The sequence below is a fragment of the Pyrus communis genome, chromosome 13 (genome assembly GCF_041283825.1).
Source record: "Pyrus communis isolate YQ-2024b chromosome 13, ASM4128382v1, whole genome shotgun sequence".
Classification (NCBI taxonomy): domain Eukaryota; kingdom Viridiplantae; phylum Streptophyta; class Magnoliopsida; order Rosales; family Rosaceae; genus Pyrus; species Pyrus communis.
This window is the reverse complement of record NC_142577.1, coordinates 868,215-894,220: the sequence shown is the minus strand read 5'-3', so window position 1 is coordinate 894,220 and position 26,006 is coordinate 868,215. Positions and strand designations below refer to the sequence as shown.

General features: G+C 40.5%; 2 pseudogenes; both read left to right on the top strand.

Moving 5' to 3' along the window:
- The first annotated feature begins 401 nt into the window (after positions 1–401).
- On the top strand, positions 402–3,329 carry LOC148691537 (protein disulfide isomerase pTAC5, chloroplastic-like; annotated as a pseudogene).
- Positions 3,330–21,961: 18,632 nt separating this feature from the next.
- LOC148691536 (uncharacterized) lies at positions 21,962–23,342 on the top strand (annotated as a pseudogene).
- Positions 23,343–26,006: the final 2,664 nt, after the last annotated feature.

Sequence of the window (26,006 nt, the reverse complement as noted above, 5' to 3'; positions counted from 1 at the left end):
TCTTCTATCTTCTCATCATTGACGACATCACCCTTTGCGACTCCATACGCACTCTTCTCAATGCTGTTGAGACCAAATTGCCCTTAACATTCCATGTTTTGTAAAATTACCAAATTGCCCTTGACATTCGATATTTTGTAAAATCTTCATTCTAGCTTCAAATTTGGATCCACTTGTGTTCACGCGTTCGTATCGATCGACGAGTTCTACAAATATACAACAGGAAAGGAAACAAAATACAAATTGAGCTACAAATAAGATTCCACTTAGCCTAAGGGACATTTTTGTCATTTCCCACCTTTGGAGAATAAAATAGAAAAAATTAGGCATGGGTCGTAAAAAATATCCATCATCAAGTAGAACGCTCTATCAGATGTATAGTTAAGGACAATTGTGGAACCATGATTTTCCAGGGCCGGAATAAGGCAGATCAGAATATGCGTATCTCTGAAGTCCAGTCATGGACTCAACAACTCCAAATCAGGTTGAGCTGCTCAAATGGACTAGTAATGCCACCAAATCTTGCTATACTCTGGAAAGGTAGGTGAAGTCCACCGATTTCGCTAAGAGTAACCATTCTTGTTCTGCAACACATGAAAACCTAATCCAATTAGGGATCAAAAAGGTCTCCAATATTCTTGGAGATTCCTAAAATTTAGGAATTGACGTGTGCCACAAGTAATCACACTCATATGAGGAAACAATATCTAACCCTAGATTTCCTCTTGGATTCTCTCAGTTAATACGAATTCCAAATCATAAAGGGCCTATGTCCCGACTAGTATAAATACCCTCATCTTGGGCAAATCTCTAGTAACACTTCCATAATGCATTCATTATTCTCTTACCCATTGCTCGAATCTCAATATTGCTTACTAACTTGACCGTTAGAGAGCCTTTGGCTGGTACCTACTGTTGCTCTGACTTCGATTGTTTGCTTACTTACAGGTAGTCGGACTTGCTCACTTCCTCCATCTGCAGCAGTGCTTGAATTTGGTTCTAATACACTACTTAAGGATGGTGAGCAAAAAATAGACCCGAAAAAACTAGCTAAAGTCGTGAGGAAAAAAGACCGTTGGACGGTTACAATGGCAATTGCCAAATGGTGACAATTGGGAGAGCACTTGATTGATATCCACTCAAATATATCATTGCTTTCACTCTTCACCCGCTCATATCTTCTTTTTTTTTTCTTCTTTATTTCAATTTTTGTTTGTAATTTCTCTTAGATGTCTGCAGCTTCCTCCCTCACTCTCTTTCTTCACCTCATCTTCCCCCTCTTCTCCCCAAGTGCCACCACTACTACTCTTTCTCCCCACTCTCTCTCTCTCTCTCTCTCTCTCAAATCCTTAAAACCCCTCAACATCATTTGCTTCTCTTCAAATTATTCTCACAACGACAGCAAAAAGCCCAGTGGCTCTGCAAAGAGCTATGATGGCTCTGTGAGGAGCAAAAGTGGCTCCAGGAGGAACAACGTTGGTTGTGCGATCACAACACACTCCTCTATGAGATTGCTGAGCTTAAGCTCAAAATCCAGGCTCTCGAACGCCTGAGAGTACTAAGAGGAGGGGCTTCTATGGTGTCGGAGTTTGACACCATTGCCAGCGTCACCGGTTTGTTTCAGATGCTCAAGGAGAAGGATTTGATAGCGGATACAGGGTTGAGTCCCAAAACCGTGGAATTGGATCATCAAGAAATTTAGGAGATTCAGGAGGAGGTGATTACTAAGAGGAAAATGACAAGGTGCAGAAGTGCTTTGCAGAAAGGATTGGAAGGTGAAGAGGTTCAAGCAATGCATCTTACTTTTGAAATGAGAGTTTTATTTTTTTGGTTTCTACGATTCCTGAGCTTACAATTAACTAAATGCATTAACTCTTTCATAGTAGAAACTAGAAAGGTGTAAAAATTTTGCAATTGGGTTTCTCTTTCTTATTCTGCATTTAGACATGTTCCAATATTCGATTGTTTGAATTGTTGATGACATGAAGCATTGCTAAAATTGGGGTTTTATTCGGGTGAGGAAGACATGGAGTTTTCCAGCTTCTCAAGCAGGACAGAACATGATGTCAAGACTTGGCAAGTAAGTTTCAGATTCGTTGTATGTGACTGCGCATCATTTGTAAAGAGAGAAATTTCAGAACAATAAGGTTAAATAAAACAATGGCAGTGGAAAGTTTTATGTGGGTTACTGAACTTGTAATAACTTGTTCAACAGGCCTCCTTAGACGTTCCTCAAGACAGAATAGTGGTTGCATAACTTCTTGTGTATGCAGATCAACAAATTGAGGGTGCAGATGACAAAAGGGCGACTACACCAAAGGTATGTTGGGAACATAAGGTTCTAGGCTAGCAGCATTCATACATTAGTTACGGGATGTACTGCATCAACCTTTACTAAAAGGAAACAACTGATGTTTTAAGTTTCAGTATCAATATATCCATCGGAATCATGCTTCGAACTAACATAATGGTTTGATAAGTCATTTACTTGCATGCCTCACTTCAGTGAAAAATAACAGTTTGCATCGTTAGGAACCAAAAACTCGTCTGATTGTTCAACTTAAAGCAAATTGTGCCTTCATATACCAAATAAACAATCGTACTTTTTGAAAAACAAGCACTCATACTTAGTTGCAAAACTGACATAAATCTCTAACTATTCCGCTAAATTGGAAACGAAGTTTTGTGGTTGAGCTTTAGCTAGCAACTTGAAACATTGTAATGATGCTTCTAATGGTTGAGTTGGTTGTGCTATTTAGGAAGATGCAAATGGAGCTACAGTTACTTTTGCAACTGACATATCAGAGATCCAACAAATAGTAGTGAAAGAAGAAGGCAGTAAGAAGTAGAGGTATCCCGCCGTCAAGTTTTCCTCTTAAGAGAGAATCGCTGAGAAGATTCTACTAGACTTATAACCAACAAGAAAAAAAAGTGGTGACGGCAAGATGGCAGGTACCTCAGCAGGGTGCCTTACATGTCGAGGGGATGGCGACATATTATGTACAGGTACTTCCTGCCTGTCTTTTGACTTTGTCACGATTCAAGTTCACTGCACTCAATCCAACCCTACTTCATACGCGTGTGTATCTTCGTTCACTTTCTAAAAGAAAATTAAACAACAATGGCATTTAATAAGTGGCAGTGTTTACATGTGTAGAATGTGACGGAACAGGCGAACCAAACATCGAAGAACATGTGAGATGATTTTACACAGTAATCATTGGGTTGAATGATAAAAGTTCTTGGATTGGGTGGAGGAGGGAGCAAAATGTTCATATTGTGAAGGTCAAGGATATACGATTTGCGATGTATACAATGGAAATCAGTAGTTTAGCCCTGAAATACATACTTGTACAATTCGGTACATGTGCAGTTTTATGCTATAGTGCATGTATTTGGCTGTTTAGTGACAATGTATTTAGATTTATACACGAATGCGGAAAATGTACATCTATTGTATGTTCTCCCCGCACCATCCTACAAAATCTTGGTTGAAAGAGTTAAGATTTTGTTTGTTAGAGGACTTTTAGGTCGAGTTGGACTTAAGCTTTGAGAATGTCCTCTTATCTCCCTTGGTACGAGTTCGCAACAAGTCCCGGGATATCTCGAAAGTGATAGCTTGTCTTAGGAAATACCTTGGTAACATCAACGGCTCGAACATAGCAGGAAAGATCAAGATAATGACTTGCTCAAGTGAAAAGTGGTGTGGAAGCTACAAGATTATCAGTTTACACGACAGAGAAGGTTGGCATGGTTGCATGGCATTTGTAGCTACATGTATTGTGACACACCCAGACCTAAATCGAGGCATGATGGCTGTCACATGGGGGTGACGTAGCCAACTGCGCAGTACGGAAGTGATAATACAGGTAAATAAAAACCAACTAGCTAATTGACACTAGACTAGCATATCAGTGCGAGTGGAAATGCTTAGAGTGTAGGTACATACACACAACCAGAGCGTAGGTATCAGAATGCAATCTAGAAGTCTAATTCCTAATTATACATATCATAAAAGAAACCCTACATTGGTGGATGTCTGTCAGAACCGCCGTGAAGTCCTCGTGAGCCACCAACACGAACTTCTATCTAGAACCTGGAGGGGCGCAAAACAAAAAATGTGAGTGGGCAGAAAAAAAAAACTTTTCAAAACCATTTATATTTTCAAATATAATCACCCCTCACCGTAAAACTTGTATAATTTCCCAGAAAATAGTACCATATACGTATATAATAACCCTGCTCAAAAGTAACAAGAATCAGATATATGCCATGTCAATCATCTCAACCATGAATAAGTAAGCCAGGTGGAATAACTCAATATAAAATAACATGTCAGCCGGAGTCACCTAACGTGACTTGTACGGCTGAGTCTATAACTCATCAATCAAGTCTTGCATATGAGTCGAAACCACCAAATGTGGTCTGTACGATAGGCTAGGTGTAAATGAATACGCTTAAGTGCTACGATCACGTGAAGGCTGTATGAAGTATCGTAAGTCACCTACGAGTTGGAACCACCTAACGTGGTTTGTACGACAGGCTGGCATCTACCTTGGATCCAAGGTGAGCGTGTGGTGCGGAAGGTGAATGATCACATGAAGGCTAGGCCCTGGCCTCGGGTGGAGCATTAACACCAAGATGCAGGATATTAATCACTAATGCAACTCATCATAATCATACTCATTATCGTCGCTACCATCAATATATACTCACCTGAAGCTTACCTGAGCGTCCCCAGCATCATGCAACATCATGCAAAGCTATACTAAATTCATATGCTAAAATATAAAGCAATTATGACATGACATTTTAAATGTAAAGACCATTTAAAACTATTTATGGGAAAACGTAAAGCATATATACCTATATATAGTAAACCAAAAGCCCACTCACTGGTATGTAGCTGGGTTGTAATCCCCAAGTCTCGCCTTGCTGTGCGTGTCCTTTGGAAACGTCTCACTTATATGTGAAACCACTATTTTAAGGTCAATTTTAAGTACATAACCAAAACCTTGTAATAATTTCTCATACGTTGCTCAATTGAGGTATTTGAATATACCATCGTGGCCTACTCAACACCACTAGCATCCCCATATTTTTAGAAAAAATTTCCGACGTCCCATGCGGCCACGCGCAGTGTAACAACCCATCCTGGGATTTACGGAAGAAAAAGGGTATTTTTGTATTTTCACTAAGCTTGGGGGATATTTTCCTTTTAAAAATGGTTTTTGGGTCTTAAATGGTGTGCCCAAGGGGCCCACCCCTGTTTTATGTCCTTGGTTTCCCCTTTCCCCGTGGACTCATCTCTCTCCCTTACTTTTCTCTCTTTTCTCTCCCCCAAAACTCTCTCTACAACTCTCTCTCCCTTCTTTGCGTTGTCCCCCTCCCCTTTGAAAACAACACATACACACATACCTACACATACATACTTACATGGTTACACCTAGTCACCATCTCAGCGGAGGAAGGAACAGATACCAGTCTTCCAACCCATAATCTTAGGGAACCACAACGATGAACCCTCGACCTTGGTAAGTTTCGGGACTCTCTCTCTAATCTTTCTCTTAGATCAATCAAACTCTAGTTAGGACTCATTTTAGGTGCTTTGGTGAAGGTTTGTAGTGAGGAACAGCTCGAAGGGTGTTTTCCCAGTTTTACTAGTGAGTCTGACAGCTTTCGAGCCAATTTTCGGCCAAACCACGACAAGTTGGCCGACATGCAAGGTATCAATCTCTTTGTCTTGCGGAGTACTACAACTTTTTGTTTCACTTAATTTCATTAAGTATTGAAGAAGTTATATCCATTTGAATCTTACCAAGTTTCCAGCAACCTCCGAGGCTTTCGAGGTGTTTTCTGGCCAAACCACCGTGAGTTAGCCATCATGCAAGGTACCATTCTTTTCCTTTCTTCGAGAACTATGACTTTCATTTTCGGATAACTTGATTTGGTTGAGTAATGAAGAAGTTATGGGCATTTGAAGTTTGCCCAGAAATCGACCAAATGGTGGCCTGAAAACTACCCTCAACCTAGGCCTTTGGGCCAGGTTACCCAGCCATTTTACCCAAGCCCTTGGGCCAAGCCTTTAGGGCTGAACCTAAGCCGTAGGCCCAGCCCAGGTTCCAAACCCATCAAAACCCAAGTCCCTTTTAAACCAAAACCTTGGGCCTTTATGACCCAAGCCCAATCCCTTTTAAAACCTAAACCCATCAAAACCCAAACCTAAGTCCAAACCCTTTGACCCAACCCGGTCTAACCCAATACCCTTGACCTGGATCCGTTGACTTTGACCCGGTCTGACCGTTAACCCAGTCAATTGTCAGAGTTGACTTTGACCGTTGACTTTTTGGGTTTTCGTGTGGGACCCTTCTTAGGCTAATTTCGATGTCCTGAACCTGTTTCCGATGTCCCTTTTCCGAAATTCAATCTTTTTAGTAGAGTTTGACTAAATGTACCCTTTATGTGCTTAGGGGCAATTAATTATGGCATTTCCGTCTTTGCCAGTTGTGTGGCTCTTTGGCAGCTAAGTACTGTGAGTGCCCTTCTAAAAATGCATGTTTTGATAGTAGAAATGCATGCATGAAAAGCATGATTTGATGACTATGTTTTATGAGATAACATGCTTACTAAGGCTAGTTTGAATTATTACTATTTTTCCTATAACCTGTGTTCTTATAAAATATCTGATGGATGACGATATGATATTTAGAACATGTATAGAACACCTCTTTATAGTATAGATGATGGATGACTTTATCCTATGAAGTTGCTTTTCAATATATGTATTGTACTTACCTAGTGGTCCTTATTCCGCTTTGGGATGTAGGGATAGATTCTGGTCCATCCCGAGCGATGGTTTGGTGTTGGCATAGGGCCTGGAGTGTGTTTCCTTTGGCTATTAGCACAAGGATGGGAGCCAGCATGGGGCCTGGAGTTTATTTTCCTTTAACTATCTGGTTAGAGACGGGGAGCCAGCATAAGGCCTGGGGGTTATTGAACATTCACTAGTGATTAGTATATATACAAGATTTGGGACGTTGCACGACATGCTAGGTTTTGGAAAACCTATATTTATCATGATATGTGTGTTTTCATAAAACCTGGGGGTTAGTACGTTGATAACTGTTCTATTATTATATATATATCAACTTGGTCCACTCATGTTCGTTTTGCGCCCCTTTCAAGACTTAGAATTGAGGCGTACAATCCCGGCGTCAAAGGACTTTCACATCAGCATCTTCGAGTCCTCTCGTCGTAGGACCCATTTTTTTAATTCATTCAATTTTATATTATTTCTTTTAGTGTTTTACTTAGTCGTATATTCATTATTCTTTTATATTTATAAGCCTTATCTACCCCTTGTTTTCAGCATTTGCACTCAATAAATGGCTTTCGTCACCCTCGGGTATCGGCCAACGCGTGCCTATCCTAGTATTTGGGGAATATTAGGATCGGGGCGTGTCATGCAGGCATGTGCCTGGCAAGCTGACAGTAACCCTAACGCCGTTAAGGAATACTCCGTTAAATAATAGGATATTCTGATAAATATACCTGACACTGTTAAGAATATTTCGTCAAAGTTGACGGAATATGCTTTGTCTTTTCCAGTGGGTTGCAAGAATACTTCGCTGGTCGATGCTGCACTCGTCAGTTTTTGGAAAAACTTTGAATCTCAATATCTCCGTCAGTTCAACACCAAATCTCACGAATTTTATATCAAATTGAAGCCTTGAACTAGAAGAACACGATCTTACCTATTTGGGGTCCTAAATCCAACGATAAATTGTCAGAAAATCCCTTGAAATTCCAACTAAAGCTGCAACCCACTACCAAGCATATTTCGACATCCAACTTAACCAAAGTAGTCTAAAACACTAAAGGAGTTGTAACAATACCTTTCTAAGTCTCAATAGCAAGTAAATCTCGACGATCACGTCGGAGAAAATTACACCCCTTGTCGGAGCTTGGTTATCTCGAGTTCTACCAATCTGCCCTTCATACCAAGGGTACGGCTTGACTTGTGAGGTCGAGGGAAGCACAATAGTGTTATCCTTACACTCAATCTATGAGGTTTTGAAGGGTTTTGAGAGCTACAAGCTAGGGTTGTACGGAAAGACAGAGTTCGAGAAAAAGAGAGAGAGTTAAGGAAGAAGAAGCACGTGTGTAGGTGTGTGTGTCTCACAGGATTGGGAAGAAATAGAAGGAGTAGGGCCCTGATTGGGTCATGAGATTTTAGGCTAAGAATTTAAATCAAAACAACCCACAACTCCCTTATTCCTCCACAACATTTTCTCTACACACCCGGCTTGGCCCAAACTTGCATCCACGCTCTTGTAACGTCGCGTATAATTTACTCACTCCCGCTACAAATAATTTAAAACTAAAAACGTATATCAACATCACTACAACTCAAGGGTATACTCACCATTTCCACACATTCAAGGATAAAATATATTTTAATTTGGGACGAGTCGTCACACCCTTAAGAAAAATTTCGTCCCTGAAATTTCTTACACCAGCATACAACATATCAATATCCATAAAATAAACGTGGTTACAGATCTCGCATACGATCCTCTATTACCCAAGTAGCCTCTTCCACTGAATGGTTTCTCCATAAAACTTTCACCAAGCGAACAGTTTTGTTCTTTAGAACTTTATCCTTCCAATCCAAAATCGTCACTAGCTCCTCGTTATAAGTCAAATCTGGATTAATTTCTAATGGTTGAGGAGGTAATACGTGTGACATATCACAAACATAATGGGGAAGCATAGAAACATAAAAACATCATGTATTTTTGCCAGTTTCGGAGGCAACTCCAGTCTGTAAGCAACTTCACCGACTCGCTCGGTGATCTAGTAAGGTCCGATGTAGCGAGGACTCAACTTACCCTTCTTAGCAAACCGCAGTACGCTTTTCCATGGAGATAATTTAAAAAATACCCAATCTCCCACATTATACACCTTATCAGTAGCGTGCTTATCAACTAGACTTTTCTATCGATCCTGGGCTGCTTTCAGGTTAGCTTTAATTATCTGAACTTTATGGGTAGTCTCATCCACAATATCTTGGCCTACTAATTCCCGCTCACCAACTTCTGACCAACAAAGAGGAGTACAACAATATTTACCGTATAATCCCTCGAAAGGTGACAGCCCGATGCTAGAATGATAGCTATTATTGTAGGCAAACTCCATCAAATCTAAACGCTTATCCAAGCGTTGCCGAACTGTAGCACTGAAGATCTCAACATATCTTCTAATGTTTGGATGGTTCTCTCGGATTGCCCATCTGTCTGCGGATGATACGCCGTACTGTAAAGCAATCTCGAACCAAGAGCTTCCTGAAATGCCACCCAAAACTTAGAAGTGAACCTAAGATCCTGATCAGAAATAATACTAACTGGAACCCCGTGGTATTTAACAATCCCTATTATAAATAACTCAGCTAATCGACTTAAGGAATAGTTCTCTTGAACCGATATAAAATGTGTTGACTTAGAAAGTCGATCCACTATCACCCATATGCCATTATATCCATTTCGTGTACGAGGAAGCTTGTACATGAAATCCATAGTAATATTTTCCCATTTCCACTGGGGAACAGAAAGTGGCTGCATCAACCCAAAAGGTTTCTTTCTTTCAGCTTTAACTTGCTGGCAAATTGCATACTTACTCACATATTCAACAATCTCTCTTTTCATGCCCAGCTAATAATAGAAAGGTCTAATGGTATGATACATCTTGGTACTCCCAGGATGCATCGCATAAGCCGATATATGTGCTTCATTGAGAATATCTTTCTTTAGTTCTGCAATATTCGGCACGTACATTCTACTTCCCTGCATAAGCATGCCATTTGATTCCCGAATTCTAATATCTTTCTTCTTCCCTCGTGACATTGCCTTTGCTAATTCCTGGGATTCCTTATCCTCTGCTTGAGCCTCTAGCACACGACCAATTAAAATTGGTTTGACCTAGAAACTGGCAAGTAAGGCTTCTTCCCGATCTATTACTCCCAAATCAACTCTAGTAGATCTCAATTCTACAAGGAAAGGGATATGGCAAGCATATAAAGCATTAAGTCAACCGTGTCATTTCTTATTAAGTGCATCTGCCACCACATTTGCATGACCAAGGTGATACTCAATCATGCTATCATAATCACTAAGTAATTATATCCATCTCTTTTGTTGAAGGTTAAGATCTTTCATGGTGAATAGGTACTGAAGGCTTTAATGATCTGTGAAAATCTTGCACTTTTCTCCATATAAGTAATGTCTCCAAATCTTTAGAGCGAAAATGATGGCTACTAGCTTGAGATTATAGGTAGGGTAATTCATCTCGTGTGGCTTCAACTATTGTGAGGCATATGCAATCACCCTACCATGCTGCATTAATACGCAGCCTAAGCTATTTAAGGAAGCATCATTGTAAATCTCAAAATTACCACCGTTGTCTGGAAGCACCAAAACAGGTGTGTGGGTGAGACAATACTTTAGCTGCTGGAAACTTCATCACAATCATCCTCCCACTCAAATCTGACATCTTTTCTAGTTAACCTCGTTAGTGGTAAAGCTATAGTAGAGAAATCTTTAACAAACCATCGATAGTAACCCGCTAAACCAAGAAAACTTCGTACCTCAGTGACGGTTCATGGCTGCTCCCAATTTTCAACTACAGCTATTTCTACGAGTCCACCTATATACCCTGGGTTGATATTACATGCGCCAAGAATGCCACTTGATTTAATCAAAACTGGCATTTGCTAAACTTAGCATATAATTGGTGTTCCCTCAATTTCTTCAAAACCAGAGTGAGATGTTAAGTATGGTCTGCTGTAGACTTAGAATACACCAAAATATCATCAATGAAAACGATAACAAACATGTCGAGGTATGGCTTAAATACTCGATTCATTAGGCCCATAAAAGTTGTTGGTGCATTAGTTAACCCGAATGGCATCACAAAGAACTCATAATGACCATAGCAAGTCCTAAAAGTTGTCTTATGAACATCTTCACTTCTAATCATTAATTGATAGTACCCGAATCTCAAATCAATCTTGGAATACACGCAGGCCGCTCGAAGCTGATTAATTAGATCATCTATACGCAGTAATGGATAACAGTTTTTAATCGTTACCCGATTCAGCCGTCGATAATCTATACACAACCTCAAAGTTCCGTCTTTCTTCCATACAAATTAAACTGGAGCTCCCCAAGGTGAAGTACTAGGTTGAATGAAACCCTTATCAACCAATTCTTGCAACTGAGTTTTCAATTCCTGCAACTCCGCGGAGCCATTCCATAAGGAGTTAAGGAAATAGGATATGTACCTGGGAGTAATTCAATAATGAACTCCACTTTTCTATCTGGTGGTAATCCAAGCAAATCGTCAGGGAAAACATTAGGGAAATGTCTAACTACTCGAACATCCTCCACACGAATAGGAGTATCCTCATTCAATACCACATGAGCCAAATAAAATTGACAACCTTTCCTTAATAGCTGCTTAGCCCTCACAGAAGAAATGATGTCATGCTTTAATCCACTACGTACACCCACAAATGTAACCACAGGCAAGCCTGGCCGATGAAAATCGACTATCTTCTCATAACAATCATGCTTGGCACGATTGTAGTGTAACCAATCCATGCCCAGAATAACATGAAAATCAACTATATCTAATGGAACTAAATTAGCCGGCATAACGATGTCCTCCACCAAAACAGGACATCCCCGATATACCCCACTAACATAACACGTCTCACCTCTAGGCATCGAAAACTGTAACTCATACCCAAGAGGTGTAGGGTAGGGTTGCGTCGTCTGAACGAATGTATGAGAAATAACAGAGTGTGTTACCCTATAATCAATTAATACTCTAGTAAAATGGCCAAGGAGATTTAACGTCCTCGTAATCAGATCGGGGTTATTCTGAGCATCATGTAAGGAGATATGGTGAACACGGCCTTGTTGCTGTTGCCATCCTCTATGACCTCTATTAGCTTGATTTCCACATCCCTATGCACCTCGTCCCTGACCAGGCTGGTTAGGCTATCTCGATGATCCTGCACTGCTAAAAGCAACTTCAACATTCTGAGACTGTCATCCGGGATACCACTGTGGTCCACAACTGAATACGAAGGATATGGAGTATAACCTCCTAGCTATTGAGGATAACTTCCCTGATGATACAAGTCATGTAGATACTGATATTGTCCTCTAGAATATGGAGCTATAACACCCTGATGGTGGTAGGCTCCACCATAACCCATCTAGGTATAACCACTGGACCCCTGAATCTGCTGGATAGAAACTGGTGGTGGCAAGGCAGATGGCTGGGATTTCTGTTGATTCTGTCGGCACTGGATAGCCCGATGTCCCATCCGGCCACAAGTAAAACATCCTATGTTACCTTGCCTACACTCCCCAAAATGTTGACTGTTACATCTACTGCAAAATGGACCACCATAACCACTAAAACCTCTCTGACCCTGGAAGCGAGAACCGCCTGAACGGCCCCCCCTCTGTTGCGCGGTGGAACTCAAACCTCCACTAGACGAACTGGAACTAGCACCACTTTTCTTAAAACTCTGCATCATGTGAGGTCTCTGTGATGACTACCCTTTATCTTTATTATCGTTTTTCTCTTGGCTGTTATCTTTTTCTGCTTCTCCTTCACTATTACTGGGCATGTTTTCAGAATCCTCAATTCGTAATAGAATCTTATTAAACTCCTAATAGGTAGTGTAGGGAGTCATGGTCGCCATAGAATCCATTTCTTCCTAGTACCCAATTTAAATTGTCGTAGCATCTCAGTAGGGTTCTCACCAATCTCTGGACAATCCCGAGACAAATCAATGAACTTTCTCTAGTACTCATTAGCTGACATTTTCCCTTGCTTTAGATGCGTGAATTCTGGCTTCTTACGATCTATATACTCTAGAGAAATCTCTTATGGAATAGTTGCTTAAAAATCTCCCAGTCTGCAGCTTCCTCTGGTGTCAACTGAAAATATTCTTGCCTCCACCAGGATGCAGACTCCTCACCTAAAAACCAAGTGGTCTTCTGTACCCATCTATCCTCAGGGAAGTTCCCCTGCCTCTACATCACTTGATAAGTTTTATCAACATGATTAAGCCAACGCTCGGCTTCCTCGGGCCCTTTAGTACCAATAAAATTATTCAACTTCAAATCACATACTGTCTCCAAAGGAGTCCACTGGTTAGGACGAAAAGACGACTGAATGGCATTAGCAATAGCCTCCCAAGTTGAGTAATATCGGGGAAGTTAGACTCAGATGAAGTGCAAAGCTCTCTATGAGGCGGTATAGTTCTGATATAAGACATCAAAATAATTAGAATACTCACAAAATATGTAGGACTGCTAAACCTAGGCTATGATACTAAGTTGACACACCCCGACCTAAATTGAGGCATGCTAGCCGTCACATGGGGTTGACGTAGCCATGTGCGCAGTGCGGAAGTGATAGTGATAGAAAAGTATAGGTAAATAAAAACCAACTAGCTAATTGACACTAGGCTAGCATATTAGTGCGAGTGGAAGTGCTTAGAGTGTAAGTACATACACAAAACCAGAGCGCATGTATCAGAATGCAGTCCAGAAGTATAATTCCTAATTATACATATCATAAAAGAAACCCTACACTAGTGGATGTCTATCAGAACCGCGGTGAAGTCCTCGTGAGCCACCAACATGAACTTCTATCTAGAACTGATAGGAGCATATTCATGCGACTTAATTAGCTTGTTCTCGTGCATTTATGTTGTGTTTACTTAGTTGTTTTAGTGTTTAAGGCCACTTTTGTGTATTTTCAGATTATAAGGCCAAAGTGTGCAAGAAGATGCAAATTGGAGTCTTTTGGAGCGAAAGAGGAACGAATGAGTTGAAGACTTGAAGAAACGACGAAATCCTACTCCAACGATGAATTCTTACCAAAACGAGGAATCCTACTCAAACAAGGTTTCCTATTTTAGGAAAGTTAACCCTAAGTTTCCCGTTTTGGTAACCTTTCCTAAACTTAAACGTCCGTATTTTCTAGCCACTTTGACGGCCTTATAGGCACTTTAGGACACAAAACCAAGGCCCTAGCCCTATTTCCCTTCCTGGCCGCCCCTTTATATTTATGTTTTAATTTCCTATTTTCGTAAGCCATTCAATCCATTCATTCCCATTATTCTTTTCCCTAGCCACCATCCATTCTTTTTCCTTTTTAGCCGTCATGCACCCATTCATGCCATATTTTAATATTCAGCCATTATCCCATATTTTACGATTGATCCTGCCGCAGCCACATTCTCCCATTTATCAAAATCTGCCGCAGCATCCACAATCCCATTTTCTGCCGTGCCTTTCCCCATATTTTCCAGCCCCCTTCACATATATTTTTCACGCAGCCATACACCCTAATAAATCCTTTCCCTAGCCAGCGCATCTTCCATTCAAAAACAGCCAACATATTCCAATATCAACCAGCCGTGACTTCCCTAAACCTGGCAGCCGCATATTTTCCCAAAACTGTGCAGCCTTCCTCCAGTCCGCAGCCTTACCATCCATTCTCCTTGCATTCCACACCTCCACACACCATTGCCGCACCACCTTATCACCATAGATCCATCCCTAAACCAGAAAATAAACCAAAAACACAAGAAAACCAATCTGCCGCAGAAGGAGAAGAGGAAAGAGGAGCTTCGACGCGCACCAATTCACGTGGATTCGTTGGGCGTTCTAGGTGTAATCCATCCTTTATGCTTTATGTTTAAATTCATTTGTAATTCTCTTTTTGTGAACATGAGAGGCTAAATCCCCCTAGTTAGCTAGGGGGTGATTCGAAACCATGTGTATGCTTGCAATATGAATTGATTATTTTTGGTTGGAATTTCATGAATGGTGAATTCAATTTGTTTAACTGCTTGTTCGATAACTTATTTATGTATGTTGATTGAGAGTGCACGCTTAATTTTCATGCATGAATATGATGCTAGAGTATAAGTGAATTTCACCTAATAGTTATGAACTTATATTCACAAGTAGTGGAGGTTGCTTATAAACAATCGCGTTAAATGAATTCTTGGCACTAGTTTCATGCTCATCATAGTAACGAATGCCTCGTCAACACTTATAGTTTTCATGATGCTTAATGATCTTTGATTGTATCTTTATTGTGCTTTTCACGTAAAGGACTTTTGGAGAATGTTTTGAATTGCGTTGCGCTAACCCATCCAATTCGTTAACTTAAGGAGAACTTGACGGTTAATTTAAGCGGACCTAATTAACCCGGAGTGTTGAGTTTCATAATTTATCGAAAGACCAACTGAAAATCATTTTGTATGCAAGTGTAACATGTGTGGAGAAGGACCTTCTAGCTAGCATTCATCCATATTTTCATCACATTCATATTTACATTCTGCCTTTAAATTACAATCGTTGCATTTAGTTTAATTTCGTCAACACCTCAATCCCCCTTTACTTTAGTGTCCAATTTAGTTAGAAAGTGTCTTAGTTTGTGTTTATAAGCGTTTTGTATTCTTTGAGTCTTTTGATTTGTTTTAGTATTTTATTGTTTAGTTTTACATTCTTTGAGTCTAGTTTAGTGTTTTTAACGTTTGTTTTACGTTTTTGAGTCAGTTTCCAAGTGATTTAGTAATCCCTCCTAATCCCCGGTCTAGAACGATCCCTACTTGCATCTTTACTACAATTGTCACAAGAGGGTTTTAATTTGTGTGCTTACTTAGTTCGCATCAAGAACCTGGAGGGGCGCAAAATAGAAAGTGTGTGTGGGCAAAAACAAAACCATTTATCTTTTCAAATATAATAACCCCTCACCGTAAAACCCCATATAATTTCCCAGAAAATAGTACCATATACGTATATAATAACCCTGCTCAAAAGTAACAAGAATCGGATATATCCCATGTTAATCATCTCAACCATGAATAAGTAAGCTAGGTTGAATAACTCAATATAAAATAACATGTCAACCGAAGTCACCTAACGTGACCTGTACGGCTGAGTCTATAACTCATCAATCAAGTCCGGCACACGATTCAGAACCACCAAATGTGTTCTATACGACAGGCTAGGTGTAAATGAATACACTCAAGTGCTACGATCACGTGAAGGCTGTGCGAAGTATCGCAAGTCACCTACGAGTTGCAACCACCAAACGCGGTCTGTACGACAGGCTGACACTTGCCTTGGATCCAAGGTGAGCGTGTGGTGTGGGAGGTGAATGATCATGTGAAGGTTACCTGAGGCTTACCTGAGCATCCCCATATAAAGCAATTATGACATGGCATTTTGAACATAAAGACCATTTAAAACTATTTCTGGGAAAATGTAAAGCATATATACGTATATATAGAAAACCAAAAGCCCACTCACTGGTATGTAGTTGGGTCGTAACCCCCAAGTCTCGCCTGGCTGCGCTCGTCCTCCGAAAACGTCTTACCTATATATGGAACCACTATTTTAACGTCAATTTTAAGTACATAACCAAAATCGTGTAATAATTTCTCATACGTTGCTCAATTAAGGTATTTGAATATACCATCATGGCCTACTCCACACCACGAGCATCCTCATATTTTTAGAAAAAAATTTCGACGTCCCACGAACCCTCATGCGCCGGCCACTCGCAGTCACGTGCCTAGCATGCTGACGGTAACCCTAAATTCGTTGGGGAATATTTCGTTAAATAATAGGATATTCCGATAAATATACCTGACGCCGTTAAGAATATTCCGTCAAAGTTGACGGAATATTCTCTGTCTTCTCTTGTGGTTCGCCGAAATACTTCACCGGCTTTCGCCGCTGCACTCGCCAGTTTCTGGAAAAACTTTGAATCTCAATATCTCCATCGGTTCAACACCAAATTTCACAAATTTTATATCAAATTGAAGCCCTGAGCTAGAAGAACACGATCTTACCTATTTGGGGTCCTAAATACGGCAAGAAATTGTCTGAAAAACCCTTGACATTCCAACTAAACCTGTAACCCACTACCGAGGTTATTTTGATGTCCAACTTAACCAAAAGTAGTCTAAAACACTAGAGGAGTTGTAACAATACCTTTCCAAGTCTAAATAGAAAGTAAACCTCGACGATCACGTTGGAGAAAATTACACTCCTTGCCGGAGCTCGGGTTTCTCGAGTTCTACCAATCTTCCCTTCAAACCAAGGGTACGGCTTAACTCTTGAGGTCAAGAGAAGCATAATAGTGTTATCCTTACGCTTGATCTATAAGCTTTTGAAGGGTTTTGAGAGCTATGAGCTCAGGTTGTACAGAAAGAGAAAGTTTGAGAAAATGAGAGAGTTAGGGAAGAAGGAGCACGTGTGTAGGTGTGTGTGTCTCACGGGATTGGGAAGAAATAGAAGGAGTAGGGCCCTGATTGGGCTATGAGATTTAAGGCTAACAATTTAAATCAAAACAACCCACAACTCCCTTATTCCTCCACAACATTTTTTCTACACACCCGACTCTGATTGGGCCATGAGATGTTGAGCTTTATACCATTAGAAAGATATCTATGTTAGCTTTCAGAGGAATTTTACGAACTCCGATTTCATGTTTTCTAGACAATTTTATGAAGATTTCATGCAAAACGTTGGTGAGCCAAGTCTAAGTGGAAATTGCAAACTCTGTTGGTTTTTTTCAAGTCACAATTCAACTGAAACATGTTGGAGATGACTTTAATCCTGTTTCAAATGGGTCTGGAGTAATTTACATGGGAAGTTTGCTCACCACATCGTTAGTTATCCAATACAAATGAGGAAAATATTGTAAAAGACCTAATCATGCTAGGATTTTGACGAATATATCAAGGAGAGATTGTATGAAGCCATGGGACGTTCTTTTGGGGGATTCTCTGTGACATTTTAAGGAGGGAAGCAGCAACCATCTACCATCGTTCAGTTCTTCTATATTTCAATATCGTTCATAAGTTTTTCATGTTCTTTTCTAGACTTTTCATTATGTTTTGGTACTCTATGAATAACTAAACCCTTTTTCTATGGCTAGGATGATGCCCTAGCATGAATGTTTATAGTTTTCAATGACTATTGATGGATATTTAGTTTTATTTGATGAATTCTTATTCACTTCAAGACTTGAATGCATTGAAGTTCTTCGATTGATCACCTTAGGGCTTTGCATATAGTAATTTGAAGGCGGATTTGAGGCATAACTGCAATATAATTCGAACTAGCTTTATGGTTTGCATGATTCTTTGGTTCACTTGTACGTAATGAGTTCTACATGTTAAATTTATGCCCAAACTAGATAGATTGCATGTTAGGATATAATATCTCTGCCTTAATCGGAGAGAATCATATACTATGGAGAACCATGGTCTATAGTGCCTTAATCAGATTTAGATATAGGAATTGTCATCTAAGAGATGAAATATTCCTATTGAATGAATTGAACTTGAATTGGATTGGTTGTAGTTGATTCTGAATCCCTAGATTTTCATCACTTGCCTTAAAACTCAACGTTTTCTTCTCTTTAATCTTAGTTTTAATTTTAGGTTATGTTTTTTGTCACTTATAAGATCATCACAACAAACTCTTCACATCTTTGGTTGAATTGATAATTAAGATCGAGTCTAGTTCGTTGTTTGGGTTTATATTTTTAGGTTTGGGCGTCTTTAATATAATTAGATTTGGTTTAGTTTATCAAATTGGAGATTGAATTAGAATCCTCATGGGAACGATACTTGGACTTGCCAAACGCTATATTACGACTATCTTGTGCACTTGCAAGTTTACACCACTTAATCACCACGGCATGGCATGCTTGTAAATATATTCTTCATCGATCCTATGCCTTGGCATGTGCTTGGGCTTGAATGTAGGCTTTGCATGACATTTGGGCCTTGAGACTTGATTGGATTGGTGTGTGACATTTTTGGGCCCCAACATTAGCCCCCTTGATTATTTGGGCTATAAGATACTTTGAGCGGGTTATGGGACTCTTCCTCTTCCTGCTTGGCAGCTGATCACTCCTTGCCGTTGTGCTCCCTTGCTTCCCGTGCACGTCCAATCATACAGAGAAACTCTGGGTACTCCCCGCATCCACTTGGTAACTGTTACAAACTGCTCTTCTACCTAGTACAAGTATTTAATTTGCCCTTGCTCTCCCTCTCCTCCTTGAATTCTCATTCCTCCTTCAAATTTTCATAACTGCTTTTTTTTTTCTCCAAATTTTTCTTTGCTTTCTACGCTGGGTTGTGTCATCTCGTTCATATTTCTTCGAGTTTTGCGATAAGGCTTTATCCAGGTAAGGAAATTCTTCCCTTGACCCCCTTTCGGATTTTTCTTCTCCTTTTTGTCTTTTGCGTTTGCCATGTGAAGAAATTAGGCATGCATCTTTCCTTTTTTGATTGTGTGTTTCAAAGATTCTGGGGTTTCTCCATGGACGTGGAAGGGGTGTGGATCTTTCCTTCGAGAACTCAGACTCAACTTCTTGGGTAGCCTTGCTACTTCGAAATTCTGTGTGTTTGGCCTCTGCGATTTCTCTCATACTTTCCATGTATGCTATGCAATTGTCATTTTGCCTTGCCTCTTTACATGTTGGTGCACACTTGAGCACTTTCGCTGGCTAGATATTTTAGGACTTTGATAGCATGGCATGTGCAAGGAAAGATTCATGTGTTTGTGTGATATCATGTAGGGAAAATAATCCCATACTAAAGTCCTAGACTTTTGCATGAAGGGCTTTGAATTTATACACGTACCATTTTGCCTTCCTGGGGTAGATTCCTTATCGTGTTTCACCTTGTATACTTGCACGTTTCTTCTTGCATGTTGCACTGGCTTATGATATCTATGGTTTGACGTTTGTTTTCCATAGGTGCATTATGGCTGCGGAGTCAGCAAAGTACCTAACTACGGTTGATGGGTCCATTACTACTGAGGATCAACTTTGACAAGGCAAGCCGCCTCCTCCTCTTGGTTCTCAAAGCAAGGCTTTCAAGGGGGAAGAGCCTTCCTTAGATTCAGTCCCTCCTATTAATCCCAAACGTTTTTCGCAGTGCTGCCTTCCTTAAATTCGGTCCCTCCTATTGATCCCAAACATTTTTCTCAGTGCTACATTGAGAGTGGGTTGTTTCCCGCCGTGCCTATCCATTTCGAGTTCTTCTGTGGTGAGGCCACTGGCTAGGCAAATTGGGTGGATACTAAGCCTAGCTTTGCAAACCAGTGTGCAAACTTAGCAAAGGCCAAGGTTTTGAACGTTGTCTTCATGACCAAGAAGCAAGTTGTTCGTCTCGAGCCTAAATTTCTTTGCCACGTGGTTAGGCAGTGGAGTACAAAGACCCATACTTTTGTTTGTGCTTAGGGAGAATTTACCCCTACCCTGGAAGATGTTGCCAATATTATGCATCTTCCAATTGCGGGTAAAATAAATCCCTTCCGTTACATCATTCCTTTTACAGACACATACATTTTTTATGTTTTGAAGAAAGGTGCTTCTACCTCTCAGAGCAAGGCATTTCACTTCAGCAAATGGATCAAATACTTTTGGCAAAACAAACAAGACCTGAACTGCAAGTTCGAGGCCATGTTATGTTTATGGCTAGGCCACTTCGTCTTCTGTGATAACAAGGATACCTTCAGTCGTTAAGTGATTCCTTAGGCCATGGCAATCTCATACGGCCAAGTGGTTCCGCTGGTTTCACTGTTTCTCGGGCTCTTCTACCATGAACTGGACCAGCTTCACACTTTGGTAGAGCAAGCCACGGGTAGTGCCCTGTTAAAAAGTTTTTTTTTTTGGCTTCCTACAAATTTTCTTGCAGGAGCGTATCAAAGGTTTAAAGATAACTCATTACCACTCTCGGACGGTGAAAAACCATTTTGTTATTGACTCCTCATCTTATTTACCTGAGAAGCTCCATCTGGCTTGTCGCTGGTTTGGGAAGATTCCAGCAAAGAAGCAGGACATCTTGGAGCTTTTAGATGACATGAACAGCTTTGTTTTCCATCCATACATGTCAATCCCCGAAGGTTTTGCCTCCGTGATGTTTTTTATCAATGTTGTTTATGATGATGATCTAAGTGTGATGTCAATTCCTCTCTTCGAGAATCTAGATTTCTTTTCATTTACTAAAAATCCATTGACTATGTTGGCTCATTCTTCTTATTTCTAGGGGGAAGATAGTGAGGAAATGAGTGCATTTTACTCTCCTTTCCGGATGCGACGGCAACTGGGCTTTGACCAAGGTGTGCCAATGTCTTTCCCCATTAAAGCTAAGACCTCTTTCAACAATCTGTTTTGGAGTTTTGTGTATGCGCCTCCGGAATGTTTTCGCCTTTTCCAGTATATTACCAACCGACTCGGGTGGCATCTCTAACGGCTATGCTGCTTATTGGTTGAAGTGTTTCTCTGTTATCGCCAAGTTTCATGGTGACAAGCAGCAACAATTGTCTCTCAGCGTTGTCATCCATCCCAAGCTAGTGTTAGAGCGTATGACTGCTGCTTCTGGTTCGAAGCGCCGATGCCCTACTGCAGCTGAGGAAAGCAATGCTTCGAGTGACTCTTTCTAGAGCACTAAGAAGAGTACGTCGTCAGGTTTTGGCAAAGGAAAGTTTGCAGGTCATGGGAAGAAAGCAGCTTTGGGTATATTTCTTATCTTCACTTCTCTTGCCAATCTTCATTTTGCATGTTTTTCCTAAGCACTTTATATGTTATGCCTCAGATGATGCAATGAAACACTTCAGGCCTTGCATGGTAAAGGACGACCTTCCCAACAATAAGCCTAATGCTTCCCTTACTCCAAAGAAATCAAAGAGTGAAAGTTCCTCGGGGAAGCCAAAGCTTGGTAATGAGTCATATTCCCTTGTTTCTTGCTTCCATTGTTTTTGGTTGTGTGCTGATTATAAATTTTATTATAGTCAAAACTCCTACCAAGGAAGTAGCTCCCGCTGGCTCTACACGTATGACCATAAGTGCTCAAGCGTCTGCCTCTTCCAGCACTCCCAAGCCTCCTGAGTTCCTTGATATTACTGAGGTAAATGAGGAAGAGCGGAGTGCTGGGGAAATTAAAGGCGATGAGGCAACTGGATGGGGTTTAGTCGTCGAAGAAAGTAGCAATACAAGTGCCAAGTCTGACCTTGGGAGTGGGGAACATCATCAAGCTTTCCTAGGGAAGGATGAAAACTGCGGTAGAGAACCAAGCAGCAAGGATGGCAACAAGGTAGCAGAGGATGTTGATCTCGATAAAGTTTATGGGTTTTTAAATACAAAGGTATGCCTTCCTATTCAATATTAATGCTTAACCTTGCATGAATTTGCTATTGCCATCTTTCCTTTTAAGCCTTTGAAAATTTTGATTAAGCTTACATGCGTTTGTAAGAAGTAACTAAACTTCTTCTAGCATGTTTACTTCCTGTTTTTGCATGTGCATGTATAAGCATGTTGATCTGTTGGAATTTTGCCTTGGATACCTCTTGTGAGCCGTGATACTATGCGTCTTTGCTTTTTTATATGTTTCCTTACTTGTGCGTGCTTTCTTTGCTTTCCTTGTAGGTGAAAAATGGTGCTGCAGAGGCTATAGAAAATGTTCAAACCCCTAGTTGCGTTCTTCCCAAGCATACAGTTTTTCTTGAAGAGGATCTTTCCCCTGAGAAGTAGGCTTTGGTTAAGGAATGGGCATCATGGCATGAAGCCCTCGAAAAGCTCAAGCATAATATTGCCAATAAAGTCAGGGTGTTAAGTTTGATTAAGGAACTGATTCCTTCCAGCGAGGCTTTTTCTTCCAGGGTTGACTTTAGGGGAGTGAAGGTTCGTTCCAGGCTAGCTGAGGCACTTGGCTAGTTCTTTGAGCGTGTTGGGGATGCAGATGTGAGCTTGGTAGGTTTATCTCCTTTTATGTGTGGGGTGATCTTCGAAGAACTCGGGCTCCTACTTTATGGTATGGAGCACACTTCCCCATTAGAACTCATCGAGCACAAACTGTTATGTTGGCGAGATATTATCAGTGATGTAGCTGCTTTGGGTGTGGCGGTGGGTTCTCTAGTGAGAAGATGGGAGAGTTGCACGATACCGTGTTTGGACTTGAAAATGAGAAGGGTTTCTTAGACCCATTCATCAAATTCAACAAGTTGATGCATGCTCTTGAGCTGCAACATAAGAAACTAGAGGTTTAAAAGCTCAAGTTGAAGAAGTTGGTATGTAAGAGCTCTAAGGAAATAGTGGCATGCCTTCAACTTGTTGCGGATCAGTTGCATGCTGGCACCTTTAGTAGTTCCTCCAAGAGGTGGTGTTTTGAGCTTAACTCCTCACCTTTCCTCAGTTGCACGCTTTGCATGACTATTTGAATTTTTCTAACCATCCCTTCTTTTTCTTAACAAAGCATGAACCTTGAGATGTTGAAGTAGCGTACCATGAAGAAGATTGCTTTCCTTACTCCACCTTTAATTTTATTTGTAATTTCCATTTGGACAGCTAGTTTATTGCTTTTCGAACAATGGGCATGGGGCTGCTTTTCTTTGTATTTTGCTTATTTGCCTTTGACTTCTTCCTTTGGCTTTGGATGCTAATATTGATCTTAGCATAATGCTTGCAATGTCTTTAATCTTGCAATGACATTGGCTTTTTCTTACTTTAAGTGCATGAGAATTTGCTGGATGAAGTTATGTTTAGGTTTTGAGACACAGGCTTGAGCTTCCGTTTGCTTTCTTGGGGAAAATAGCTGATCATGTCGCTTGGCACTTTGCCAATGAGTTTCCCTAAAGGAAGATGGAAAAGATGTTGTAGCTTCCGTAGGGAAGCATAGCATGTCAAGAAAGCTTGACTTGCTAAGCATTGATTTGCATTGGTAGGCTTAGGGTTAGTGATATAACCATAATTGCGTACATTTTCATGCCCTTTAGTTTAGGTTCTTGTTATGTTTTTGAGTGAATTTAGTTTGTTTCACTTAGTTTTATGTTTTTCTTAGATTTGAAGAGTGAAGATGAAGAAAGAAGGAAAAAGTGTTGGAGATATGCCCTGAAAGTCAATCTTTGGAAGAAACCTTTTAGGACAATGTCTAAATGTATGGTTAAGTCTAATACATTAAAAGGGGCAAAGTCACTTATTAAGACTATCTTGATGAATGATACACGTCCAAAATGGTGAGTCCATGGACAATGGATCAATGGAAGAAGTAATCTAAAGATGTTAGACTACTAAGACCTTCTTCACGTAACCATAATGTCCAAAAAGGTTCCTAGTCATACGATTGTTAGAGGGACGCTGAGAATCCGGATAGACCAATACATAGTATGTCTGCTTCAATTGGTAGGATGGCAAGTCTCAAGCCATTCGTGTAGAAACACTAAGACAAGTATGTAGGTGCTCGTTAAGGGAATGAGTCCACTAAACACAATCAAAAGAGAGTACTTGCATGGAGGTCTACTCACACATCAAGCAAGTAACTCAATTGGTTGGAATAATGCAAGTCCTTTAACCTGAGACATCATAGTTGTCCAGTGGTTAGGTCCTTGATCTTTGATAGTGTCAAAGGCATTCCGTTCTAGAGTGTCCACAACATTGTTGAGGTTAAGTTGCCTAATCATGTAGACATGTGAATGTTCAACAAGGAATCTCTAATCCTCTGTACGAGAAGAAGAATACTCTAAGATATGATTCGGGAATCTTCGGCTGACGAATCGAGCGTAATGATGGAAGGCATTCCTATATGACTCAATTGAATCATATGACATAGTTTAATCACATTAGGGGTTTGACATAAAGTATCCATACCCTAGTAATGTGATTGAGAGTATTGATTTAGAGAAGGATCGAATTACATTGTAATTCCAACTGAGTAGGTTCTCCGACCAAATTCTACATTAGCTTGGGTAGCCATGAAATATGGTTAGATTTCACTCGTGGCTTGTGGGTCCTTCTTGATGATTGAATAAGTAGTCATCAAAGAAGGAGAATTAAAAGTAAGTTTTAATTCACTAAGTGATTGGATAAATACAAATCCATTGGATTGGTACCAATCATGTGACAGCCCGTTCCAGAAATTTTAAAACGTATGTGTGAAAAGATGATTTTGCCCCTGGGGTGATTTTTCGTGTGTGGTTATTTTTGGGGTTTTGTTGGCAAGTTTTGGGCTACACACACACTCTTCCACACCCCACACCCTTTTCTCCAACCTTGCACCCTGTCCCGAGCTCCCTCTCCCTCTCTTTTCCATCCAATACGTACGGACATACCCCAAAACCCATCAAATCTTCATAGATCGAGGAAACAAGTTACATATTCATGCTCGTGAGGTCCGTATGAGTCTAACCATACCCATTTTAGGTAAGGGTACCTTTGTTTTCACGTCGAACTCGGGATACCCGATTTTTGTCACTGTTCATGCACACGTAAATTCTTATGTTTTTGGGAATTTCAAGCTTGTAGGAAGCTTGGTGAGGTCCTTAGGAGGGTCGGAGTGGTTCGTTTGAAGGTTTTGGACGTCGGGATAGTGAGTTTCGAGGTTGGCTGGAGATGGTGGTGTTTTCCCAGCGAGATTTCGTGGATTTTAGCACTTGAAAGTGGTATGAACTTGTTCCTCTCGTTGTAAGCTTCAATTTGGTACCAATTTTGTGAAATTTGGTTGAAAAACGAAGAAGATATCACGATTTGAAAATTTCTCGATTTTCCGGCACCGTCCGGAGAAGACGACGGAATATTCCGTCAAAACTGACGGAATATTCCTAACGGCGTTAACGAAATCTGTTAAAATTAACGGAATATTCCTGACGGCGTTAACTGACGCCGTCAGCATGCCAGGCATGTGCCTGCGCTTGGCCGACGCGTGCGACGGTGGAAAATTTTTCTAAAAAAATGGGGATTTTCCTGAGGTTGAGTAGATCACGTTGGTGTATTCATACACCCCGTTTGAGCATTATATGAGAAGTTATTTTATAAGGTTGGTTATGTGCTTTAAAATTAACATTTTTGTAGTTGTTTCGCATATAGGTGAGACGTATCTTGAGGACGAG